The sequence below is a fragment of the Pituophis catenifer genome, unplaced genomic scaffold (genome assembly GCF_029215685.1).
Source record: "Pituophis catenifer annectens isolate HBS135680 unplaced genomic scaffold, rPitCat1.0.hap2 SCAF_1, whole genome shotgun sequence".
Taxonomy (NCBI): domain Eukaryota; kingdom Metazoa; phylum Chordata; class Lepidosauria; order Squamata; family Colubridae; genus Pituophis; species Pituophis catenifer.
This window is the reverse complement of record NW_027256881.1, coordinates 18,062,572-18,085,702: the sequence shown is the minus strand read 5'-3', so window position 1 is coordinate 18,085,702 and position 23,131 is coordinate 18,062,572.

Below are 23,131 nucleotides of genomic sequence, written 5' to 3'. Positions count from 1 at the left end.
GGTTCTTACTGTAATTCTGTTTTTGCAGAAATAGGTTTCATTTTATTTTCCAAAAAAGCAAAATCAGCAACATGATGTGGCTGTAATCTATCTACATCATAAACATTCCAATAGTGTGAATGATCCTCAGCTCTTCCTCACTAGCATGTTGGATGCTATTTGACCTGAGGTCCCATCATCCATCAATATATTGTCAACAACTCTACAGTAGTGGCCAAAAATGTGAAAGCCTTTTGGGAAAAGTATATTTTCTAAAACTAGCTAATAACACCACTTTTTTTTTTTTTGCAGTAGTACCATAAAATTATATATCAATAGAAAGATAATTTAATCAAGAATGCACTGACTTTTATGAAGGATTTGCTATTAGAATAGCAGTTACAGTATAAAGAAAAAAAGTGAATCACGTAGAAAAAACGAGATATACAAAAATGATCACCATAGAAAAAACGAGATATACAAAAATTATCACATCAGTTAATACTTAGTTGGGTAACTTTTAGCATGAATTACGGCCTTACAATGTTTTCCCATGGAGTGAACCAAGTCTTTTAGTTCTGCAGCTGTTATAATATGAAACCAAGATTGAATGTTTGCTTCTATTAACTGGGTTTTATTGCTGGGTCACTTTTGACTAACAAGTTTCTTTAGTCGGCTCCATAGATTTTCAGTTGGCTTAAGGTCTGGGCTATTCCCAGGCCATTTCAGCAGTGGAATAGGATCATGTTGAAACTCAAAAAAAAAAAAAAGTGGTGTTATTAATCATCAAACCTCAAAAATACACTTTTCCCAAAAGGTTTCCACAATTTTGGCCACTAATGTATATTGTCTATCTACGGTATGTGGCTTTCTTGGTATAACAGAGGAGTAGTTTATCATTGCCTTCTCTTCAAATGATGCCTTTGCCTTTATTGCTAAAGTGATCATCTACTCCAACATCTGCTTATATCACTACTGCCCAATATAGGTGACTGCTTGTTTTAGCTTGCAGCTAGGATGACTTTCACAACTTTGGTGACCTTGCTGGGATTATATATTTTCGATATACATTCCTGGTTCTTCATTCATCTCTCCCCTGCCAAAGCAGGCAGCACAGTAGGACTTAGAAGGGTTGCCAATGTACACCCATTGATTTACAAATATGGCCTGAGCTTTTTTTTCTTTTCCTTCCCTAAACAGGTAAGGAAACTCTGTTCATTATGGTTCCTGGAGTTCTTCCCAAACTTGTGATAACACCACCACTAAGTTATATGACCAGGTTTAAAAATGAACTGGTTGCCAGCATTGAGAACCACTGCTTGACTGCTTCACTTATAGGGCTGCACTGGGGAAAATCTATGTATTTCTTTGCAATTGCCAGCTATATATCAGACCCAGTTTCAAACTCAATCTTTCTTCTGCTTTGTGAAAAATCTGCATTCAACTATATCTTCCTGTTGGCTGTTGACATGTCCAGACAGAAACTCAAACAAATATTTTTTTGCTACTTTCGTTTCTCATAGAATAATTTTCTAAAAGAGGAGCTTCTATTGTGCTGGTGTTAGAAGTGGAGTCTTAAAAATATGACTGGAACCCTACGAAGGAAAAGGGAGAGAATGAAGGTTTGTTGTTGTTGTTAGTTGTGAAGTTGTGTGCGACCCATCACAACCTCCAGGCCTTCCTGTCCTCTACTATCCTCTGGAAGCCATTTAAGCTCATGCCTACTGCTTCAGTGACTCCATCCAGCCACCTCGTTCTCTGTCGTCCCCTTCTTTTGCCCTCAATCTTTCCCAGCATTAGGCTCTTCTTCTCCAGTGAGTCCTTCCTTCTCATTAGGCGGCCAAAGTATTTGAGTTTCATCTTCAGGATCTGGCCTTCTAAAGAGCATCATAAATGGATATGGACATGGACAAGTCTGCTATTGAAATCTGTGGTGTTTGTAAAGAAAATGGGAGGTAAACATGATCTATATTAGACAGAGCTATATTGTTAAAGCCTTATTGGTTCATAAGAAATTCTAGAGAAGATTACTAAAGAGAGTTGTTGGAAATAATCTGGAGCAATGGCCTGAAGATCTGAAGGGGAGGAAATGCTATGAATCCTATCTACCCAACACAGAAAGGCTAAGAGGACAAAGGATCAAAGGTTTGGCCAGTCAGAGAAAAGCCAGCTGCCATCCTAATTCATGGAAAAATCACCATCAGTATCTGATCAGTAAGCCACCTTAACCATAAAGTAGGAAGGAGGTAGGGTGCAGAAATAAAAGATAAAGGTAAAACTTTCCCCTGTCCAGTCATGTCTGACTTTAGGAGGCAGTGCTCTGTTTCTTAGCTGAGGGAGCCAGCATTGTCTGAAGATGCTTCCATGGTCATGTGGCTTCACAGAGGTGCATGGAACACAGTAACCTTCCCACCAAGGTGGTACCTATTTATCTACTTGCATTTTTGCATGCTTCCAAACGGTTAGATTTGCAGGAGCTGGGGCAAGTAATGAGAGCTCACCCCCATCATGTGGCACTCGGGTCTTGAACTCAAGCTGTTACCTTTTCAGCGGACAAGCTGAAGTATTTACAGACCCCTCACATCCTGGACATAAATTGTTTCAACTCCTACCTTCAAAACGACGCTATAGGGCACTGCACACTAGAACAACTAGACATGAGGACAGTTTTTCCCCGAATGCCATCACTCTGTTTAACAACTAATCCCCTCAACACTGTCAAATAATTTACTAAGACTGTATTACTATTATTCTTCTCTTCCGTACTAGTATCTATCTCTTCCCACTTATGACTATAACCATGCTGCTTGTATCTTTCAATTTATATTGTTTTTATTTGTTTCCTAGTACGATTTGATAGCTTTTTAGTAACCTTGACTATCACTAAGTGTTGTATCTTTTTATTCTCGATGAATGTATTTTATTCTCCTATATACACTGAGAGCATATACACCTAAGACAAATTCCTTGTGTGTCCAATCACACTTGGCCAATAAAGAATTCTATTCTATTCTATTCTATTCTATTCTATTCTATTCTATTCTATTCTATTCTATTCTATTCTATTCTATTCTATTCTAAACTACTGAGCCATTGCGTCCTCTTTGCAGAATTAAAGGATTACGTATATTATGTCAATAGTATAGTCTTCAGGAGTGGAAGGACCCAGGTTCTAGTCTTTTCTTTGACATGGAAGCTAGCTGAGTGATTTTGGGCCAGTCACACACAGCTGTAGACTGGAAAGTTTTTTTTTAAAAAAAAAAAACCCTTATCTATGAATCTATTAGATTTTATAAGCTTTAATGAAGAAGCCTTCATGCTGAAATGAATTTATTCATGGTTATCCTCAGTGAAGAAAAAAAAAATGTCCAGTCATTTGCTGTTTAGAATCACAAATGGCTGAGCCTTATCTTGAAATGGGGAGACGGGAGATAGGAGAGCTCGGTAGTTTTAGCCGTAAATAACCTGAGTGGGTTATGCTAAGAAAAGTGGATGGGAAATTGAAACCAGATGCTGTCTATTTAATGAAGTTCCTTTAAAAAAACCACACACCCTCAAATGTTATTTTGCTCTGAGTTTTTCATCAAATCTTGAGGATCTACAAAAAGTCTCAGACACAAACTGGCACCTCCTCCATCACTATATCCATTCCTGTTTGGCTCTGTTCTCTGAGAGCTGAAAAAGGGATAGATTGAATGTTGAGCCCCTATTATAAATAAATAAATAAATAAATATTATTTATTTCCAGTGTCTCATTGGAAACAAGAACAAGGGAAAGCCTGCAGATCATGCCTTCTGGAATTCTGTCCAAACTTTCTACCAACGGTGGCCATGGGGGGGGCGCTTCGGTATTTTCTTTTATATAATAATGTAATAAGTTCGATTTTTGCTCTTTATCTTATGCCTGTGTGTACTTGTGTGTGTGCCTGTACTAGGCAGCAGATAGTGGTGGGATCCTTTTGGTTTAACAACCGGTTTGGTGATTGCGGCTTTGCGCAGTTCAACAAAAAAATCATCTTCTGCGTTAGTGCTAGGGAATTAAAACAGCTGAGACACGGCAATCTGCTTTGCCACGGTAATCAGCTGTGAAGATTAGAATTTTTAGAATTATAATTTTTTTTTTATTGGCCAAGTGTGATTGGACACACAAGGAATTTGTCTTGGTGCATATGCTCTCAGTATACATAAAAGAAAAGATACGTTCATCAAGAATCATAAAGTACAACACTTAATGATAGTCATAGGGTACAAATAAACAATATCAATATATCAATATAAATCGTAAGGATACAAGCAACAAAGTTACAGTCATACAGTCCTAAGTGGAAGGAAATGGGTGGTGGGAACGATGAGAAGATTATTAGTAGTGCAGACTTAGTAAATAGTTGACAGTGTTGAGGGAATTATTTGTTTAGCAGACTGATGGCACTCAGGAAAAAAACTGCTCTTGTGTCTAGTTGTTCTGGTGTGCAGTGCTCTAAAGTGTTGTTTTGAGGGTAGGAGTTGAAACAATTTATGTCCAGGATGCGAAAGGTCTGTAAATATTTTCACAGCCCTCTTTTTGACTCGTGAAGTATACAGGTCCTCAATGGAAGGCAGGTTGGTAGCAATTGTTTTTTCTGCAGTTCTAATTATCCTCTGAAGTCTGTGTCTGTCTTGTTGGGTTGCAGAGCCAAACCAGACAGTTATAGAGGTACAGATGACAGACTCAATACAGACAGATAAAGGTAAGTAAAGCGCAGGGGCGGACGGGCGGGCGGGCCCAGCTGATTGTCAGAGCAAACTGGTTCGCTCCCAACTGATTGAAGGAGATACTGGTTCACTTGAACCGGTCCAAACCGGTAGAATCCCACCCCTGCCAGCAAAGTCAGGCTATGTACTTTCTATCATGGTCATGTGATCAGAACAAAATAGGGAGGGGAGCTTAGAATGGAGCAGTCAACAGCATTCCACCCACTACCCAACTGGCCTTTTGTAGAGATACATAAGTGAGATTTTTGGGGGGGGGATTGCTTTTGTCTGCATCCCACCGCAGATGCAACCCATTCTCAACTTGATCCTTCTTTTATCAGCTTCTCCCAACACTTCTGGTCTCATTCTGTTCACATGTTAGAAAGTTATCCTGCTGATGGACAGAGAGGCAAGAACCCTGAGCCCTTTACTGTACTTCATTTTCTACTAACATGCCACTGGGTTGAAAAGAATGGGAAAGCTCATGAAAACTTTTTCCTTCCATCCTCCTTCTTCCCTTCCAGGCCAGTACATAGTCCACACTGCAATCAGCGTTCACACAATGCATAGGTACAAACTATGATTGTATCATCTGTTCTCCAAAATCCCTGAAGTCTGAACTAGAAACAATGGATGGAAGCTAATCAAGAAGAGGATCAACCTAGAACTAAGGAGAAATTTCCTGACAATGAGAACAATAAATCAGTGAAATGACTTCCAGAAGTTGTGAGTGCTCTAACACTAGAGGTTTTTAAGAAGAGATTGGACAATCATTTAACAGAACGGAACAGAATAACAGAATAACAGAGTTGGAAGGGACCTTGGAGGTCTTCTAGTCCAACCCCCTGCTTAGGCAGGAAATTCTACACCACTTCAGACCAATGATTATCCAACATCTTCTTAAAAACTTCCAGTGTTGGAGCATTCACAACTTCTGGAGGCAAGTTGTTCCATTGATTAATTGTTCTAACTGTCAGGAAATTTCTCCTTAGTTCTAGGTTGCTTCTCTCCTTGATTAGTTTCCACCCATTGCTTCTTCTCCTACCTTCAGGTGCTTTGGAGAATAGCTTGACTCCCTCTTCTTTGTGGCAGCCCCTGAGATATTGGAACATTGCTATTGTGTCTCCCATAGTCATTCTTTTGATTAAACTAGACATACCGAGTTCCTGCAACCGTTCTTCATATGTTTTAGCCTCCAGTCCCCTCATCATCTTTGTTGCTCTTCTCTGCACTCTTTCTAGAGTCTCAACATCTTTTTTACATCGTGGCGACCAAAACTGGGTGCAGTATTCCAAGTGTGGCCTTACCAAAGCATTATAAAGTGGTATTAACACTTCACGTGATCTTGATTCTATCCCTTTGTTTATGCAGCTCAGAACTGTGTTGGCTTTTTTGGCAGCTGCTGCACACTGTTGGCTCTTATTTAAATGGTTGTCCACTAGGACTCCAAGATCCCTCTCACAGTTACTACTATGGAGTGAGGTACCACATATACTGTACCTGTGCATTTTGTTTTTCTTGCCTATATGTAGAACCTTACTTTTTGTCTGAAATGGTACAGGGGCTCCTGCTTGAGTGGGAGGTTGGATTAGAAGACCTCCAAAGTACCTTCCAATTCTGTTATTCTGTTAATGATGTAATTTGTGAAATTTATCTAATGTTGACCCATATGATAAAACCCTGGGCAATTACGATATAATGTTGCATGATGACCTTTTCCACTAAAATAAAATGTGCAGGGCTGTCAAAAAAAGTTATTTGATGTTCTTCCATAGCAGGCGGGGCCTTAAAAAAAGATGAATGAGAAGTTGTTGGTGCTTATTCCTCCAGACTGAAGACAGGAGAAGTATAGGCAATTGGTACAAGCTGTGATAATGTCATTATGCAAGTGACACTAATTATGTAATTGATTATTCATTTACTTGACTTCTGCAGGATGTCCTTACAATCATAAGATTCTTCACATTACAGAAAAATAGGACATGAATGTTTATTTCATTTGAGCAGTCATGTCATGTAATCAGTGTTTTCACTTGCTTCCCTTCCTGCTACAAGATGGGGGAAAGTCATGAGAAAGGCCTTCAAAATCATTCTTAGTATAGAAAATTGGAGTCAAGAGATGTTTCCTTTATTCAGTGTTATAACTCAAGGTCACCCCTGGAAACTAAAAGTCTGATGGTCAGGACAGATGAAATGAAATACTTCTTTATTCAATGAAGAATAAAAGTGATGCATCTTCTGCCCTTGGATGAATTTATGTTGGCCATCCATTTAAAGTTTTGAAAAGAGACTGGACTTTTTCATGGAGGAATGAGTTAAAGGTAAAGGTAAAGGTTCCCCTCGCACATATGTACTAGTTGTTCCAGACTCTAGGGGGCGGTGCTCATCTCTGTTTCAATGCCGAAGAACCAGCGCTGTCCGAAGAAATCTCCATGGTCATGTGGCTGGCATGACTAAACGCCAAAGGTGCACGGAACACTGTTACCTTCCCATCAAAGGTGGTCCCTATTTTTCTACTTGCATTTTTTACGTGCTTTCAAACTGCTAGGTTGGCAGAAGCTGGGACAAGTAACGGGAGCTCACCCCGTTATGCGGCACTAGGGATTCGAACTGCTGAACTGCCGACCTTTCGATTGTCAAGCTCAGCGTTTTAGCCATTGAGCTATCGTGTCCTTGAGGAATGAGTTATCAGGGGCTAATAATCTTGGTGGTTATTTACTTTTTCTTGGATTAGAAATACCCTGTTTTCCCCAAAATAAGACATTCCCTGATAATAAGCCCAATCGGGCTTTTGAGTGCATGACAATAAGGCCAAGCACTTATTTCAGGGTTCAAAAAAATATAAGACAGGGTCTTATTTTCGGGGAAACACGGTAGCAGTCTTTAATTCAGCTAGAAAAAATTATGGAAGAGGGATATCAGCCTCCTGTCCATACCTGGAATTTATCTGGTTGGCTTCCATATGACATGGAAGGTTGGACTAGATGAGCCCCTAGCCTGAGTCAGAGGGCTCCAGTTCTGTTTTCGGGCAGAAAAAAGAAAGAAATGCATCTTTTTCTTTCTATCCTTCCCTCTGGCTTTCTGGAATTTTCTCCTTTTGCAAGGAATGAAAACTCCTTTCTGGAATTTTGTTGTAAATGACCACACACAGAAAGGTTGAAGAGATATATGTGGTGGTCTTTATTGCGTTACAGAGAGACATTATATAGTTTGTTACTTTCAAGTTACAGCGTATTTGGCAGCATATCATTGGCTCACAGAATCTTCCAGGTAACTTAAATCTTTGGTTAACCATTACTGCTTGCTTAAGCACTTATAATGTTTAGCTATAGTTAAAGTATAACATATCCCATTTCCTCCTCTCTTGCTCCTCTTATTTACAGATTTAGGGTCTTATTTTCTAATGCCATTTCCTGGCGCCTATGTGCATGTAACCTTCCTTATCTGAGGTTTGCCTTCCGAGATAGGAAAATTCCTGCACATATGCAAACTCCTACAGAATTTGTTTCTTCTCACAAGTTTTGGTTCTTTCAACCTTTTTGAATCTCTGTACAATCAGAGGTGTAGCCTGAGGGAAGATGCAGAAGAAGCAGGAGATATCAAAAGCAAGGATATGCACGGATGATTGGGATCAGATTTTAGTTTTAAATTTCAGGAGAGTGGGATGACAGAATGGAGCAAACCTGCAGAAAATAGTGAAATAGACTCAGAGAAATTAATTCATCCCCGGCAGGCAAGCTTAAACTAGGAAAGAAAAAAAAAAAAAGCACTGGTGCTTTCTATGGCCTGAATAGTGTGAGATTCTTCCAGTTGGTTGAATTGTGCTGATCTTATTCAGCTGTTTCTTCTTCCATATTAATCCCTCAGATATTTCACAATGAACAGGGACCAACACTTCCTTATCAGAGCTATTTGGTGTTTGAGATAAATTTCTTCTGTGAAATGCAAGAGTAATTATATCTATATTTTTACTGTCATAGCGTCCCCGTGGTCATGAGATTTACATTCAGATGGTTGGCAACTGGTTCATATTTATGACGGTTGCAGTGTCCTGGAGTTATGTGATCATCTTTTGCGACTTTCTGACAAGCAAAATGGGGAAGCCAGATTCACTTAACAGCCCCGTTACTAATTTAAAAAAATGCAGTGATTCACTTAACAACTGTACAAAGGTAAAATGGGGCATAATTCATTTAACAAATTTCTCACTTAGCAACATAAATTCTGGACTCAATTGTGTTCATAAGTCAAGGACTACTTGTATGTATTTAACACACTCACATACACACACACACACACACACATATTGATATTGTAAACTACGCAGAATCGCCTTGTAGCAAGATGGGTGGCAAACAAATTTAAATGAGTGAGTGAGTGAGTGAGTAAGTAAGTAAGAAGTAAGTAAGTAAGTAAGTAAGTAAGTAAGTAAGTAAGAAGTAAGTAAGTAAGTAAGTAAGTAAGTAAGTAAGTAAGTAATATGACAGATAGCTTTTCTGGTATTCAAGATCTTGGAATGTTTAACTTGCAAAATTTGCTAAACAACAACTGACATTTTTTTTAAAAAAAAAATTATTCGACATTTTTTTAATACAAACAAACAAACAACAACAAAACACACAAACAAATAAACAAAGATCCATCTTTACATCTTCTTTTCAACATTTCGCATCAGTAATCTATATTTATATTTATACATTTTCTCTTTCTTATTTTAATATATCCCTTAACTCCTGACATTTTTATTATTGCCCAAGATGGTTGCAGTTGCAGGAACTTGCAGTCTATTAATATCTGGATAAGGAAAATAGATTCCCTATCCCTGCAGTAAAGTCTAACATAATCCAACAGATCAATCCATTAATATCAACACTGGTGACACAGTCTGAGCGTAGAAATCAAAATACATTTAACCAAGATTATTTAACAATATACATATAACTATGATTTATTAACTATCATTTAATAAATTGTCTTAACCTATTTCTCAATTAATATTAATGTCCAAGCAACTGAAACGTGAACACAAGTCATCACATGGGTTTTTATGTCACCATTAAGATGGAATCCAGCCTTCTTCCCTTAAAAAAAAATGTTGAGGAATCATTCATTGACTTCTTCATCTAAAAAGACATTTGTACTCAGATATAAAATGAATCACATTAAAGTATCTGCAAAAACTGATAGCATCATCTGGACATCTGGAGAATGAGTGAGGATGGAATGGGGTAAGAAAGAACAATTATACATTTCCATTTTAAAAATTATTTCCTGCCAAATCACCCTTGATGGAAGGAAGAACTTGTGCCCAAAGTTTTATGCTAATGCACTTGGACTGCCTTCCATCAGTGGGAGAATGTCAGGCTCTTGTTATCCTGTAATCCTGTTGTCAATCAGTTTTTGGAGTCCACATTATACCTTCTCTTTCTAGGCAGATTTCTGACAAACAGCAGTTAATAGAAGACTTTTCTGCACCCAGAGGTTATACCAATTTAATAGCATAAATTTTTGGAGTTATTGCCTCAAAAAAATAAAAATAAAAAATTCCAGTAGCAATTTCCAACACAGAAGAAAAGCCCCTTCCTTCTTCTAATTATTATAGATTTTGCATCTACTTGTAATTAGTGTTGAAAATTTAAATTACTTAAATGGAAACCCTAATATCAGCTAAAGCCAAAAACACCTTGCTCAAATCAGCTTGTTCATTGTTCCAATAAACTTGCAGAACCACTGCAGTTGTTTTTCTCTTTCAAAATATTAAAATTAAATGAAAAGCTTCTGCCAAGCTTCTATCTTCTATTTTTTTTTTTGTCGCTCAGTCTTTGTTTACTTTTGATTATGGGTTTAAGTGCTTGTTTATGTTACACCTTTGAATTGGGCTTGTTACCTGCCAGAGAGGAGTGTGGATTTTATAGGACAGAAAGGTAGAATAAAATGTTTTAATAAAAAAAATAAACATACTTTCTAGGATGGTGTTAACATTAAAATGAAGACTGTTTTAAAGCAGAGACTGACATTAAGGCTACCCTATATAATGACTAAAGTAACTGAATATTGTTGCCACTACAATAATCCATATCAATAGGTAGCCAACTGTGTTTGATATTTCAAACAACAACAACAGCTAAGCAGGGTCAGAACTACAGTAGCTGGTACTTAGGAAGAATGCAAGGCTGTTAGATGGGTATGTCTAGTTTAATGAAAAGAAGGACTAGGGGAGACATGACAGCAGTGTTCCAATATTTCAGGGGTTGCCACAAAGAAGAGGGAGTCAAGCTATTCTCCAAAGCACCTGAGGGCAGGACAAGAAGCAACGGATGGAAACTAATCTAGGAGAGAAGCAACCTGGAATTAAGGAGAAACTGAGTATGATATTGAGACTGAAGGCACCTAAGAAAGCTCCAATTTCTCAAAATTATGGATTATGATCTAAACTGGAGAAGAATTTTGATATGAGGCAAAGACAGAACACAGGGTATTCTGGCTAGAGAGATAAGAATAAATAGTTATCAAACAAATGCAATCAACAAGATTGTAGTTGAAGTTAGAAATAACAAGTTAGTTTAATACTTTGATCCCAAGAGAATATGGATGCTGGCAAAACAATCAATTGAATCACCAGGAAACCATCTTATATTTGATCCTAGGGTTGTTTCTGCATCTTGTCAACCTGCTCTGTTCTTTCACCAACATTCAGAAGAATTCTGCTTTCTTCAAAGTACTGCAAACAGATACGGATAAGTTTTCTGCACTTCAGAAGCAGTTTCAATTTATTTGTGCCCTGAATTCTGAAGCCATCAGAATATCTTCTAAGACAGGGGTCCCTAACCCCCAGTCCATGGACTGGCACCAAGCCATGGCATGCCAGAAACCAGGCTGTGCAAACAAGCAAAGCCCCATTTGTGGGATGCAGGCAACACGCAAAACCACACCCCTTCCGGTCTGTGGAAAAATCTCTCTCCATGGAACCAGTCTCTGTTGCCCAAAAGGTTGGGGGCCACTTTTCTAAGAAATGTGCAATCATGAGAGTCAAAACCTGAGCCCTGGTGTCACAGCAGACTAAAGCATTGTTATTAACATCAGCTGCCTGCAATTACTGCAAGTTCAAATCTCACCAGGCTCAAGGTTGACTCAGCCTTCCATCCTTTCAAAGGTAGGTGAAATGAGGACCCAGATTGTGGGGGCAATAAACTGACTTTGTATAAAATATACAAAAGTATGAAGGCTATTGCTTAACGCATTGTAAGCCACCCTGAATCTCCGGAGAAGGGCGGCATATAAATCAAATCAACAAAACAAAACAAAACAAAACAAAACAAAACAAAACAAAACAAAACAAAACAAAACAAAACAAAACAAAACAAAACAAAACAAAACAAAACAAAACAAAACAAGAACACCCTAATAAATACAAAGGGGAATCTTTGAATGTGCTTGAAGGCTCATATAAATGATTTTTTTTCTTTTTTTCTTTTGCTTTTTGAGCTGAAAGTCCTTGAGGGTCCATTCCAGGAGAGTTACAGTAGTGGCCAAAATTGTGGAAACCTTTTGGGAAAAGGGTATTTTCTAAAACAAGCTAATAACACCACTTTTTTTTTTGGAGTAGTACCATAAAATTATATATCAATGGAAAGATAATTTAATCAAGAATGTAATGCAATAACGTTTATGATTTGCTATTAGAATAGCAGTTACAGTATAAAGAAAAAAAGTGAAATACGTTGAAAAAACGAGATGTACAAAAATGATCACCATAGAAAAAACAATATATACAAAAATTATCATGTCAGTTAAAACTTCGTTGGGTAACCTTTAGCATGAATTATGGCCTTACAATGTCTTCCCATGGAGTGAACCAAGTCTTTTAGTTCTGCAGCTGTTATAATATGAAACCAAGATTGAATGTTTGCTTCTATTAACTGGGTTTTATTGCTGGGTTGCTTTTGGCTAACAAGTTTCTTTAGTCGGCTCCATAGATTTTCAGTTGGCTTAAGGTCTGGGCTATTCCCAGGCCATTTAAGCAGTGGAATAGGATTATGTTGAAACTCCAAAAGAAGGTGGTGTTATTAGCCATCAAATCTCAAAAATATACTTTTCCCAAAAGGTTTCCACAGTTTTGGCCTTGAAGACATTCAAGAGGAACGGCACTGGGAACATCTGCTGGGAGCTTTGGAGTTGGCCAATGGAAAATGGAGGCTCTCAAGAGTGTGTTTTATTTATCCATCAATTCTTGGCAAAGATGGCTAGATTCATTGGGAGCATGTTGGCCAGCAGCATGGGTATATATAATCACTGTTAAATGGATAAGAAACATCTCTGGAAGCAAATGAGGAGGAGTGATTTCAAATAATGCACAGTGAACCAGTGAATCAGTTACAGCAGTGCTTTTCCCCCAAGGCACTTTCTGAATTCCTCTTTGCCAACCAAGGGGAGTGGATATTCTTGAAATAAAAACATGCAACACTTCATTCAATGACAGGTAGCACTTGGCTAATGACCTGTCACTTAGTGACTGTGTGAAGTTATGCCCAACCTGAAAAAGGGAACTGGATCCAAAGTTCTGACAGTCTTCTTTCTCCCCCCCACCCACCCTCCATGGTCATTTGATCGCAATTTGGGCATTCAGCAACATTGTCACATTTATGGCTATGTGGGGGGACGGACACCAAAGTGCAGGAAGACGAGCACGGGATGTTTCAAAGGGGTGAAACATCCCGTTTCAAGGGGAAGCCTTGAGAGGCAGGGGTGGTATTCACTTACCTTCGCTACCGGTTTGCAAATGTGAGCGGTGCCTCCGCGCATGCGCAGGGCCTTCCGCGGATGCGCAGAGCATCAAAAACAGGATGTGATGACATCCAGGTAGGTGGGCGGAACATCCCACAGCTGCCGCTACTGGTTCTCCCGAACCGGATAGAACCGGCTGAATACCATCACTGTTGAGAGGACCAAGAGAGGCAGGCCTCGACCTATGCTAGCCTCCCCCACTCCTAGGCACCCTATGCCCTGCTTAACAACCACATCAGGAAGAGCAGGGGTGGCAGTTGTTAATCAAGACAATTTTGCTTAATGGCTATCACAACATGCGACCATAATGGGCAAGCAATATAGGGATTTTTAAAAAGTCTCTTAGGTTTGCCTTAGTTCTCTTAGTTTGGTTGATTTGGGTCTTTCTTTCCACTGTTTTCTTTTTAGGGTTGTTGCTTTTCACTTTAGTTTTCATTTTCTTTTTAAACTTATAATTCATTTTATAATAACTCTGCAGTCTTCAGATAATTTTTGTACTGTTATCCACATGTAATGCCTTTTAAAAAAACTTAACTGTGGTGTTTTTAAAAAGCAATAAATATTTTGTGAAGACAATGAGATCCTTCTAACCTTTATTGGAAAAGAAAATAATTGCTCCTTCTATAATAAATCACTGCTTATAACAGTTCCCCAGGTGTCTGCATTTTAATCAAACATTTGATCCTCAGTGTCACAATATGACATCTGAAGATTATTTCAGAAACTGCTCAAATGCAAAATTATCTAACAAGTATCCATTGAGCATTTGACAATTAATTGAGGACCTGTGTAGCGAGGGTTATATCTGTTGTCGTTCGCCAGCAGCCTGCAGAGCTGGCAGCGGAGTTGGACAGCGATGAGGCTGAGGAAGAACATGGGCCAGTCCTGGAGGCTGGGGAAGGCCTGGATGAGGACTCTGTATCGGAGGCAGAGATGGGGCCAGGGCCATCAGGGAGTAATGTGCAGACTCCGGAGCCTCCAGAGGCTGACAGTAGAGAGGCAGAGGAACAGGAGGAGCCTGTTCCTAGTGCATGTATGAGAAGAGCTGCCAGAAGGCAAGAGCAGCTAAAGCAAAGAGGACGACTCGGGAGTAGGGCCAAGAGATGATTGGACCCTCTCATAAGGCTTAAAAGACCAGCAACGGCTCTTGGGCTCTTTGTCGGAAAACAACATTGATAGTCTTGCTGCACTTATCTCTTGTCGGCGTCTTTTGGTTTTGAACTTTTGCCAAGAGAAGCCTTTGGCAGTTTGCCTAATTATACCAAGGCTGGTGATTAGACTGAAGAATTTGTGTTATGAAGAATTTGTTTTAATTTAGTTTGGACTACGCTGAGAATGAGTTCATTCTCAGCTGTTCTAATAAAGTCTGTTTGTTTTGGAACTGTTTGCATCGATTACTACCTACTTGGGCCTGGGTCACAACAATATCTGACTGTATCTAACTGCAGCTGTACAACAGGCCTGTACAAGATGTAACCACATAGTCAGGATTGATAAAGACTTGATAAAAACCTAGCAGATTCCTTTAGAGAACAAGCTAACCTTTGTCACTGTCTACAGATTTGAATTAATATTAAAATGACTTAGTTCAAGAATGAGGCTGCACAAACACAGGCTAACATTTATCACTGGGAATATGACTAGCAGTGGAATTACGTACTTTTTTAACATTATTTATTTTATTTATTTCTCATATTTTTATAGCCACCCATCTCCAAAGAAAGTGACTCTGGGCAGTGTGCAACACTTAATTAAAAACAATAATTTAATAACGATTTGTAATAGTGAACATTAATACAGTACTGTTTATTCATTAGCAAGTCAGTCAAAGGTTAGACAGATTAATGCATTATAGGCATTTGCTCAAATTTACAAGATTCAGGTAACTAGTAAACAGAGGGCAAATTAAAGTGCATGAGCAAGAGCACAGAATATTACAAAAAGCATAACTAGTCAAGAATGCACATACTTGGTTGTTAACCTTCTGACATCTGCAAAACGTATAGTGGCTCCAGACTGGAAAATTTATCAGGCGTAGATGTCTTTCCAATGCACTGAGAATAGCTACATGGGCAAATTAATCAAAATAATTTATAGCAAAAATTGACAAATTATGCAAACTGGTTTTCTGTATAAACAGAATGCACATACAGCCTGGAAACCCACACATTTTTCTCCAACAGTGGGGGGTGGCAACGATGCTCTTTTTTCTAAATGTCTATGGAGATTCTCATGCATCCAGGTCATAGGTTCTTTCTGGTTTTTCTTCGAAGACATTTCACTTCTCATCCAAGAAACTTCTTGAGCTCTGACTGGATAGTGGGAAATGAAAGGATTTATACTCCTTACAGACAGCTGGTCATTTGCATCCTGGGATGGGATTAAAATTTTTTAGCAACTGGTTCACTGCCCGGTGGCTGGGTGGGTGTGGTCATGGTGGGCGTGGCCTACTCAGCCTCCTGCATGGGGGGCATTTTTGCCCTCCCCAGGCTCCAGAGGCTTTCTTCAAGCCTCCGGTTGGGCAAAAACAGCCTCCCCCGGGCCCCGGAGGCCTTCCGGAGGCCAGAAACACACCCGTTTCCAGACTTCCGGAACTTCTGAGAGGCCCATTTTTCGCCCTCCCAGAGCCTCCACACGGGCCCTGCACTTACCTGACATCCAAAATGGGCCATGTGAAGACTCCTGGGAGGGGCAAGGTGGGGTGGGAAGGGCCAGCCAGTCCTTGCAACTACCAGTTTGGTGAACCAGATGTAAAATTAGCATCCAATTTGCCCGAACCAGTCCCAACCACCTGAACCCCACCGTTGTTTGCATCCTTTTAGCGGGTCATTAAGGTCACCTGGAGATTTTATCCGTGTCATCAGGGTCACCTGAGTGGTGCAAATTGGTGTGAAGCCTTCTTGGAACTGTTGAAAGGACTGTGTTGTAGACTGGAGATAGATGATGTATTCCTCCCCCTCTGTTGAGAGAGGGCTGTTTTTTTCCTCCCCCACCATCCAGTCAGAGTTTCTTGGATGAGAAGCGAAACGTCTTCAAAGAGAAAACAGAAAGTCCAGTTGCCTGTTGAAAAAAACACCTTTGGGACTCCCTTCTCTAGTTGCAGCAGCTCAACTGGGTTTTTCTTTTGTGATGCATCCAAGAGGAAGGGGTGTAAAATAAGTAGTGAAAATGACTAGCACATATGTGCTAGTCATTCCCGACTCTAGGGGGCGGTGCTCATCTCCGTTTCAAAGCCGTAGAGCCAGTGTTGTCCAAAGACGTCTCCGTGATCATGTGGCCAGCATGACTAAATGCCAAAGGCGCATGGAATACTTTTAACTTCCCACCAAAGGTGATCCCTATTTTTCTACTTGCATTTTTACATGCTTTCAAACGTTTAGGTTGGCAGAAGCTGGGACAAGTAACGGGAGCTCACCCCCTTATGCAGCATTAGGGATTTGAACCGCTGAACAGCTGACCTTTTGATTGACAAGCTCAGCGTCTTAGCCACTGAGCTACCACGTCTCTCAGGTGAAAATTAGAGAGTGTTAAATTTTTCAACTTTCAATTTCCAAACTTTATTTATTTATTTATTTATTTATTTATTTATTTATTTATTTATCATATTTGTATACCGCCCTACTCCCGAAGGACTCAGGGTGGTGAACAGCCAAGATAAAAATACAAAGAACATACAAAAGTTAAAAACTATTAAAAATAGATTAAATAATTTGGGCTCAAAAAACCAATTTAAGACATCCAATTTATCTAAAAACATTTAAAACCCAATTTAAAAGGGAGAGTTAGGCCAGACCAGCCTGTTGGAATAGAAACATTTTTAGGGCGCGGCGGAAGATGCGAAGGTCTTGGATCCTCCGTATCTCCGGGGGGAGCTTGTTCCAGATGGCAGGTGCCCCCACAGAGAAGGCTCTCCCCCTGGGGGCTACCAGTCAACATTGTTTGGCCGACGGCACCCTGAGGAGCCCCTCTCTATGGGAGCAAACTGGTCGGTGAGAGGCTACTGGTGGCAGAAGGTGGTCTCGTAAGTACCCTGGTCCTGAGCCATGGAGCGCTCTAAAGGTGGTAACCAAAACCTTGAAGCGCACCCAGAAGACCACTGGGTGCCAGTGCAGCACGCGTAGGAGGGGGGTCACATGAGAGCGTCACATCGCTCCCGTCACCACCCACGCGGCCGCACTCTGGACCAGTTGGAGCCTCCGGGTGCTCCTCAAGGGGAGCCCCATGTAGAGAGCATTGCAATAGTCCAGGCGTGAGGTGACAAGGGCGTGAGTGACCGTGCGTAACGAGTCCCGATCCAGAAAGGGACGCAACTGGCAAATCAGGCAAACCTGATAAAAAGTCCTCCTGGCCACGGCCGCCATATGCTTTTCTAAAGACAGCTGTGAATCCAGGATGACGCCCAAGTTGCGAACCCCATCTGTGGGGGCCAACGACTCGCCCCCAATAGTCAGTGATGGCGCCAACTGACTATATCGGGACGTCGGAAACCACAGCCACTCGGTCTTGGATGGGTTGAGTCTGAGTCTGTTCCTCCCCATCCAGATCCGTACGGCCTCCAGGCACCGGGACATCACCTTGAGGGCATCATTGGGGTGGTCTGGGGTGGAGATGTACAGCTGGGTGTCATCAGCGTACTGATGGTACTTCACCCCAAAACCACGGATGATCTCACCCAGCGGCTTCACATAAATGTTGAACAGAAGGGGTGAGAGGACTGATCCTTGCAGCACCCCACATACAAGGGGCCTTGGGGTCGACCTCTGCCCCCCTGTCAACACAGACTGCGACCGGTCGGAGAGAAAGGAGGAGAACCACTGTAAAACAGTGCCCCCCCACCCCCAACCCTTCCAACCGGTGCAGCATGATACCATGGTCGATGGTATCAAAAGCCGCTGAGAGGTCTAATAGGACCAGGACAGAGGAGCAACCCCTGTCCCGAGCCCTCCAGAGATCATCAACCAATGTGACCAATGCCGTCTCCGTGCTGTACCCGGGCCTGAAGCCTGACTGGAACGGATCTAGATAAGTCGATTCATCCAGGTACTGAGGCAGCTGTCGTGCAACCACACTCTCAACAACCTTCGCAACAAAGCGAAGGTTTAGGGGCAATGTTTTAGGAACATTAGGGGCAGGAGTGGGTTCTAAATGTTTTTACTACCATTTCTGTGGGAGTGGCTTATTTTGTGGGTGTGGCTTGGTGGGGGGGTAATGTGACTGGGTGGGAGTGGCTTTTTTTTTTTTTTTACACTTTTAAAAGCTTTTTTTCTGCAACCTTAAGAGGTCGCAGAAAAAAAATGCTTTTAAAAACCTCTGAAGATCAGGCAACTCAGCTGGGATCGCCAGAAGCTTTTAAAGACATTTTTTTCCCTACAACCTCTTCGGCTGAAGAGGCTGTAGAAAAAATGCTTTTAAAAGCCTCTGATGATCCCAGCTGAGCCGCGTGATCATCAGAGGCTTTTTTTTTTTACTTTTAAAAGCATTTTTTTGGCCGAAGAGGTTGTAGAAAAAATGCTTTTAAAAGTTAAAAAAAAAGCCTCTGATGAGGTAGGTGGGGTAAGCGAGTGGTGACCGGGTCAGGGACCGGTTCGGGGGCGTGGCCAGCCAATGTTATTACCGGTTCTCCGAACTATTACAAATTTTTACTACCGGTTCTTGTGAACTGGTGCGAAACGGGAGCAATCCACCACTGATTAGGGGTGCTCCAAAGTTGTGACATGGCTTGGGGATTATAAAGATATTTTGGTGACTTTAATATAATTTAGATAGGTTTGGTAAGTAATTACATAAATATCATCACTTTTTAACATTTTGTTTGTTGGATGCATAGAAAAAAGAGGCAGACTTTAATGAAAGGGTGCTCCCTTGACTCTGAACCTCCCCTACAAATACTCTGATGTCTCACACGAACATATTCTTTGGTTGCTACTGAAGTCGTGGTGATGAGGCTCTTGTGAAATCACAATATATGACCTATTTCACACAATAAGGACAGCCATGCTGAGATGATTTAGATGTTGGGGGGTTTTTTTCGGGGGCGAGGGTGCTTTTGTGTCACTCTTAACTCCTGGCCACACACCTAAACATGCCCCTGCAATTTACTTAGCAATATTTCAGAAGTGGTTTCAGTCACTAGAACTTACAGTTTCCCATTTCTGATGCCTTAATCGCTATACCTATTGGGATCTTTAAATTTTAAAACCTCAGCCAGTTTCTTTTCTTTTGTAGAACCAGTGAAACATTCTTTTCTAAGTCATTCTCTTGGCCCGTTGTAAATCTATTTCCATCTCTAACTTGTCAGATAAAATTTGTTTCGACATCTATTATTTTTTCAACTTTTGGACATAGTCTATCCATAGAAGTAGACATCATTGCTGACATTGTGGCTACTATTTTCCAATTCCATTCTTCAAAAGTCTTCCTCAATATTTTTATTGTCATAAAGTTTTGCATCATTTTACAGAGCTGTATATCTTTTCTCTGCCTAAAATTATTTAATCCTCTCTAGTGTAAGGTGACCAGATTTTAACATTGGTAAAGAGGGACACCATTGACCCCCGGGGGGGGGGGGGGGGGGCGCTAGTCAAAAATAACTTTTTCAGCCTTCTGAGTAGTCCATGTACACAAAAGGACTACCCAGAGGGCTGAAAAAAGTGATTTCTGACAGGTCCTTGCACTTTTGATCGATCTTCGCACTTATGACTGGTCATCATTTATGCCCATTATAGCATTCTTAACAACCGTGTCACTCATTTCACAACTGCTTCTCTTCACCATGATGACAAGATAGGGAAAAAACGTAAAATGTGAGGACACTCATAAATTTGAGGACTGGTCAAAAGTGCGAGGATCAGTCAGAAATAACTTTTTCAGCCCTCTGAGTAGTCCATATGCATAAAAGGATACAGCAATAGAGAGGGATGAAGGAAGGGAAGGGAACTTAGAGTAGGAGGGAGGGTAAGAGAGGGAGGAAGAGAGGAGGAGAAGGAGAAAGGAAGAGGAAGTAGGGAGGAGAAGAAGAGGGGGGGAAGAGAAAGTAAGAAGGAAAGAAAAGAGAGAGGTGGTAGGTTTGAGGAGAAAGATTACTGTACAATAAAAAAGATGAAAGGGAAGAAAACCAACCCCAAACAAATAATAATAATTTATTTCTATACCGCCCTTCTCCCGAAGGACTCGGGAGATATAAAATATAAAGATATTAAGATAAAGAATGAATTGTTAAACTTTAAAGAATAAAAGAGAACAAATATGAATAAATAGCAATAATTAGAAACACACATACAAACATACAATGTATTTTCTTTGAACAGAGTATTTGGCCGGTTCACAAATTTAAACAGTGTTTAGTCATTTCAATTAAATTTACAATTTCTATATTTCCTTTTTGCCATATTTATTCCTCATCTATTTTTTAAAAAAACCAATATTACCCTTCATTCTCATCTCTAATCTTAATCAAATTCAATTTTTCCCTTCTATTCTATATTATATCCCTTCCCATTGTCATCTATTTTTATATCCATCCTCACATTGGTTAAATATGTAATTATGTAATACAGATATTTAATACAAATTCAACATTTTAATATAAATCAATTAGTTATATAACTATCTTTTTTGTATATTAATCAATATGAACATGGATATTCCAATTATTTCCATGCAATCCAATTTCTTACAAATTACTTAATTATATTTACTACTAATAATAAACCAAATAATTTCCCCCATATATTCCTCCAAACCACAACTTAACCATTTCTGCTTTCAACACAATATACAATTAATAGTATCTCAATTATTACAATTCCCTAGTTAAATAGAGCTTTTTTCCTTTTGTGTTTTAAAATCTTGAACCTCCTCTTTTGCCCTAAATTTCCCATTGTTTGCAGTTTTGCACCTACCTTTTTTGGTGAGGAAAAAGAAAAAGAAAAAGAAATCTCTCTCTGCCTCATTTTGTCACGTTGCAGCAAAGACCCTGCTTTACTTTCAGTTTCGCTTTTTCAGCATAGCTAGGGGAAAAAAACATTTGCTCCAGCAATTTACCTCTTGGTAAATTGGACTATTGCAACGCTCTCTACATGGGGCTCCCCTGGACTATTGCAACGCTCTCTACATGGGGCTCCCCTTGAGGAGCACCCGGAGGCTCCAACTGGCGCAGAGTGCGGCCGCGCGGGTGGTAATGGGAGCGACATGGCGCTCCCATGTAACACCTCTCCTGCGCGAGCTGCACTGGCTCCCGGTGGTCTTCCGGGTGCACTTCAAGGTTTTGGTTACCACCTTTAAAGCGCTCCATGGCTTAGGACCTGGTTATCTACGGGACCGCCTACTACCACCAATAGCCTCCCACCGGCCAGTACGCTCTCATAGAGAGGGACTCCTCCAGGTGCCGTCAGCCAAACAGTGTCGACTGGCGGTCCCTAGGGGGAGAGCCTTCTCTGTGGGAGCACCTACCATCTGGAATGAGCTCCCCCCGGAGATACGGAGGATCCCGGATCTGCGCACCTTCCGCCGCGCTGTGAAGACCTTTTTATTCCATCAGGCGGGCTTGGCCTAATCTCTTCCCTTTTTAAATATGTAAATTTTAATCTGTTTTTAAATTATTGGGGTGTTTTAATCTGTCTGGGCCAAAATGATTTAATTTGATTTTATCTGGTTTTAAATTTTTTGTATCTATGTATTTTATTGTTGGCTGTTCACCGCCCTGAGTCCTTCGGGAGTAGGGCGGTATACAAATCAAATAAACTAACTAACTAACTAACTTTGCAGCTAGCCAGCAACAGAGCCCTCCGCAAAACAGCTGAGAGCAAATCAGCTGAGAGTCGGGAGGCTGATCAAATCAATTTATGGTAATTAACCTATGCTGAAGCTGAAAGTGGCTGTTTTTTCTATTTTTGCAGGCACCAGTCTACTCATTTGTTTTCTTTTAACACTGTAGGGCGGCCCTTTGAAGCCTTCAAATTTAAATGAATTTAAACAGTTTTTTTCCCTCTAGCCATCAGCTGGGACTCAGCAATAGATTGGGAGTGGGCAGGGTAAGTGAACGGGGACCAGCGATCCAACAGAGGCAGAGGGTGAGGGTGAGTGAAAACCGTATATTCCCTTCCCGTTCTCCCGCCATTCCCTAGCATGTCATGCATTCTTTCCAAAAATCGGGAGTTTTTTAAAACGCCGCGGGACGCGGGACAAATTGTTAAAAATTGGGACTGTCCCGCCAAAAGCAGGACGTCTGGTCACCTTACTAGTGTCCAGATTTTAAAATCACGAAATTGCTTATCTTTTTCCAAGACACAATGGAAAAATCAAAACATGATCTATTTCCTATGAGAAGCTGATTGTTCTTTATAATTAATTCCAAAATCTTATTGTAAAAGTTTTGATATACCAATTTTAACTGGACCCTTAGTCCATTTACAATTTTCTAAGATCAAAGTCTTATTTAGCTTTTTGCTGTTTATTTTAGATTCTTTAAATTCTTAAGTTTATGATTAACATTTTCTTTCATTCATGATCGAAGGCAATCACTTGGCATTTTCATAGTTGTCATTTTGAAGATTTCTAATAGCTTAGAAGCAGTTAATGAGCAATTTTTGAAAGTGATTAAAAGATGAGCCTTGCAAACTTGGAATCCTTGAAAGGT